This window comes from Echinops telfairi, unplaced genomic scaffold, assembly GCF_000313985.2.
Source record: "Echinops telfairi isolate 266 unplaced genomic scaffold, ASM31398v2 ScPeMD7_5868;HRSCAF=6743_1, whole genome shotgun sequence".
In the NCBI taxonomy this organism is placed as follows: domain Eukaryota; kingdom Metazoa; phylum Chordata; class Mammalia; order Afrosoricida; family Tenrecidae; genus Echinops; species Echinops telfairi.
This window is the reverse complement of record NW_022109768.1, coordinates 8,029,567-8,034,904: the sequence shown is the minus strand read 5'-3', so window position 1 is coordinate 8,034,904 and position 5,338 is coordinate 8,029,567.

Below are 5,338 nucleotides of genomic sequence, written 5' to 3'. Positions count from 1 at the left end.
ATGGCAACAAATGTGCAAATGTGCTTCACACAGTGGATGTAGGCATGGATTGTGATAAGCATTGTATGAGCCCCCAATAAAATGATTATATAAAAAAAAGAAAACAAACTAAACAAGTCTCATGTCTTTGTTCCCTAAAAAATATACCCTTGATTGCATGCCCACAAGACCTTGAAGTACAATGCTGTGTACACATAAGATAATGTCTATACACTTCAGTAAGCGCAGCTAATGTAATTATTATTCAAATTGTATGTACCAGCCACTACAGGTAGTGATGAATAACAAATAATTCCACCAACGTCTTCAGGCTGAAATTGATCGAACATGCAATCAAGGTGCATTAAGAATTATTGGGAGATGCGGTTAACCCACTTTGTTCCCCTAAATTTCTCTTTCCCATCGGGATGCTCTCTCCTCAATGTTTGGAGGCTCCCAAAGGTTAAGGACTGTATGAAGCACCCCTTCCTGCCTTCATTGTTACGGTTTCAAAGCCGGAGCTCCGTCCTAACAAGAAATGTTCATCGCAAGCACAGCAGAGTTTGGCTGCTGGGTTTGCTGAACTTCTTTACTCCACAAAAACACTTACCTTTCGCAAATTGATCTATGGAGTCCTCGCATTTTTCTTTCACACGAAGAGTGTGTGGTTCCCTGGAAGATCTTTGGTGTGCAGACTCTTCCAAAGGTTCGTTTTTGCTCAACTCCTTGGGGAAAATACTCTTCCGTGCTATCTGAAATTCTTGGGTCACATCAACGGTTTCTCTTTTTTTAATCTCCAAAGGTACATACGTGCCAGACTTTGCTTTCTGGTGTTTGTTCTTAAAAACATTTATAGAAGTACCTTGAACTTTATTCTGCAAGTGAAACAAAAATAAATTTAAATGAATTAGTTTTAAATAAAATTTACAAATTACCATACATGACATCTTATGACATTTGCTATAAACTGCATGATTAAAAACTCAAACTAAATCCAATGGCACAGAGTCAATCCAAATTATTTAAAATCTATACAGCATTTTTGAGGCTTGTCAGAGCAGATAGCTGCATGGTTCCCCCTCTGCACAGCTGGTGGGTTTGAATCACTGATCTTGATGTTACCAGCCCAAAGATCATTCCACTGTGCCATCAGAACTCCTGAATCTACAAGTCAAAAATCTCAAAATAAATAAATCTTACTGCCATGGGGTTGACGCCAACTCATAGCGACCTTATAGGACAGGGCAGAATTGACCCTGTGGGTTTCTGAAACTGCAGCTCTTTACTGGGAGTAGGACTCATCTTTCTCCCTTGGTGTAGCCGGAGGTCTCAATTGGCAACCCACTAGCCACTAGGGCTCCTGCAATCTACATGATAGTAATCACATACTTCAAACGCCTCCGAATGTAGGGCCCTGAAGTCCTTCATAGGTATGAGGGTTATAGTTACCTTTTTTTTAAATGTAGGGTTTTAAATGTAGTAATGTCTTCCTCAAATGTGGTATCTATATATACAGCTTTAACATCTATGATAAAATATGTCTTTAAAATAGACATATAAGAATTTAATTATTTTCAAATGTCTATAGAACATTAAAACCCCTAAACTTCTTGACCGCTGGAAACAAATGAGAAGACAAATAGTCAGATCTCCAGAAAAACAAATTAGCCATCAGATTTATACTTTGAATCTTTCTGATTATCTAAATGCCTTAATTTTGACCACTTTCAGCAAGAGAAACATATTACAAATCCAGATCATTTGTAACTAATGTAATTCTTTCCAGTCATTCTCCTGCCTATAGTGGAGTTACAGTTTAAAAACAAAAAATTAGGCTCAGATAAGTTAAATTCAAAGTCCTGCCAATTCAGCATCCCAGTCAAGGAGATTTTAGTATTCTAGTACTACATTTTACCAAGCAATCAAAATCAGAATATATATGCTATGATTTTAGGTAATATTTTATTTTATTTTGGGGAAACTGTAGTATATATTAAATTATAAATTTTGTAGTTAAAAAGAAAAATGGAGATCCAAGAAAACCAAAAACTTCAAGAAATAGACAGCAAAGCCTATGGAAACACAGTGAAGTGTGTTACAGAATGGATTCTGAAACATTATTTTTAATACTTTTTAATTTTTAAAATATATATTTAAAGCAGGTGAAAGTTAGAAGGCTGAAAGGAACTCAATTCTAACTCGAAGTGATGCTATAGCGCATGGTAGTACTTCCCCTTCAGGCTTCTAAGACTAAACCTTTATAAGGAAGCCTCATATTTTTTTCCTTAGGTCAGCTGATGAATTCGAACAGCTGACCTGACAGTTAGCAGCCTAATACAAAACTCATTATGCCACCAGTTCTATAGCACAGCACATTAATTCTGAATACTAAGACATTTCTATCCAATATGCCTACTAGTGAAATCAACATAATTTCAAATTATTTTTTAAATTGTTAAGGGAAATGGTTAGTTAAACAATATATAAAAATGTTGATTATAATCACTTTATGGCTAGGCTCAACCACAGAAAGTCATTCAAAAGTAAAATTTACAAGAGCTCCCTCCATTCAGTACCTTCTCTACCCCCAGAAACATTGAAAACTATTTTAAACCATTTTTGAAGTCTTTATTTTAAAGGATACAAAATGGTGCACAACAGATCATTCTAAGATTTTTTCTCATCTGTCTCCTCAAAGGTACATGTGTTGTAAAAGCTACTTGTCCCTTTGATTCCTCCAAACCCCAAACCCACTGCCACCAAATTGCTTCCAACTCATAGTGACCCTAGATAGGGTTTCCTGTTCTGTAAATCTTCACCGGAGCAGAAATCCTCGTCTCTCTCCCTGGAATGTGCGCTGGTTTGAATGAAGAGTTTACCTGACACATCTCCAGCACCAACCCAGCTCCCTGTAAGTGCTCATCTCCAAAATCACACCCAGCGTTGTCGGCCCCGTTTCTGTGCCTTCACCTTGCCTTTTCACCTCTTCTTTTCACCTTACAGATCTGTGCAAATGCCGCTGAGCCAAGCACCATGGCTGAAGCTGAAAATGCCATATTGCAAGGGCTACGAGACTAGTAACTAGTTCTAATGCACTGTGAGGAAGAGGACACACAGGAAGTGTGACACGCAAAGGGCATGGAAGAGACACACCTCATGGTGTATTTTTTTAGTTTAAATAAAGCATGGCCATTAATTTTGACTTATAGCAACTTTATAACCACATTACGAACATATAACTAAAATGAATTTTCTAGTTTAGATTTGTCTAAATACTGTTTAAAGGGATATTTACTTAAGATTATACATCCGAATGTGTAATAATTTACTAAAAGAAAGCATCAAAAAGGTAATAAAATGTGCATATTAAATATAGGTCAGTATATATATTCCAAGTCTATAAATATATAAATTATTGATATAACTAAAAAATATTATCTCAAAATGCAACCTTTGTCTTTATTGAAGATTTTATATGTTCCTATTCTATCCAATATCTCTCATATGTTATATTAGATCTCATTATATATTAAAGCTCATGTAATCATTTGGAATAACTATAGTATACAAAAATAATAATTAGTTTTCTAGAAACACAAAGCATAATGCTATATAAATGCAAAGCAGTAACCTCATTTATTTTCTCATAATGTTGGGCAATGAGAGTTGTTGCTTCTTGGAAAAAGTCTTGCTTGGTGATTTCTAAAGTAGGATCTAAGATAGAAACAGACAGAAATATTTATTTACTTTTAAATGCAGTTAATGGACTTTTACAATAAGAATGTTGAAACTGTAAAATTAATATAGTGGGCAGTTATGAATCTTGTAAAATTTTATTAAAATATAAGTAGATATAAAAAAGGTTAATGAAATGCTGTTGTAACAAATATTATGCTGTTAAAGGAATAAAAATTAGTTTGTGATGGTCAGAAAATCAACACACAGCATATTAAATTATTAAAGGATGGCAAAACTGAAATATCTTTGTTAGGTGTTGAAAGCTCTTTGAATGTTACTCTGCAGAAGAAACAGCATGTTTCTTTGGGCACAAAAAATTGTTATCAAATCTATAAAATATTCCTATTGACTAATGCATATGGATACCCATTTCCTCAATTTGCCAATAAAGTTATAACTCTAAAATATAATTCCTATAGGGTAACTTGGTAGAAACATCATTAAACTTAAACCCTATCAACACAAATGGTGAACATTATTATGAAAACTCATCTCATTTACATTTTCCTAAGATTCTTTCTCTTTCAACTAGAGTATAAAATCCTATAGCATTTATATAGAATTACATTTATCATTTATTATTCATTTATCCTCTGAGATTTCCTCCTCATATATTTCCTGATTTAACATTTACAAGTGAGGAGCTATGGTGGCATCATGATTACGTGTTTACAGGGTTGGGAACTGTAAGGTCAGAATTCTAAAATCCAAGGGAGAAAGATGGGGTTTTCTATACAGTGACAGTCCCAGACACTAACAGGGGCAGCTCTCCCCTGTCCTATGGGGTCACTAAGAGGCAGTATTGACTCCGTGGCAATGAGTGTTTTGGTTTCTAAACTTCCACCTCTGAACCTGCATTGAGTAAAAATTAAATACATTATTCAAGTTAGGTTTTTGATCTCTCTAATGGGTCCTGATGTACTTCTAAGAAATGATTAATGCAGTTGTATCTCTATAGATGTATACCTATCCTGAATTTCAGATAGCGGAAAACATGCTAAAACAAACACACACAAAAAAACCCCAACAACAATAGCAATATAAAACAACAAAAAACCCAATCAAAAAGAAAGCAGAAAATATTAAAAACTACAACAAATTTAAAATTGATCACCAGGGAGAACAAATGATAACGTGTTAAATTTTAACCTAATTATATATACAATAATCTATTTTACACTGGATTATGCCTGAATGCAAAGCTATTCAGATTCATGGCCAATCATTAGTGACCATTCATTAGAGGCTTAATCCATGTGGCGACCCTGCAAGTGGATTTGGGCCTTTCACGTCCTTCGGCATACCAAGTATTCAGAATTAAAGCTGTAAGACATTCTGTTCTTCAGTCTTCGATTTTATTATTTACAATCCTTAGATCACACAGGTAGGTATGATTCCTTCATTTGGACTTAAACGACACCTCAATTAGATGCTTTATTGTTTTATAACAAGCCTTTAAGATCCCAGACAAAGGTCTTTCTAATAGTTAGACACCATCTTATTTTTTCCACCACACTTTGCTAAAGCATGCAGTTCTTCAGTGATTTCTTCAGGAGGGAAAGTATCGAGTAGGGCCACATCATAAGATCTAATTGTACTTATATTAGGGCTATGAAAGTGA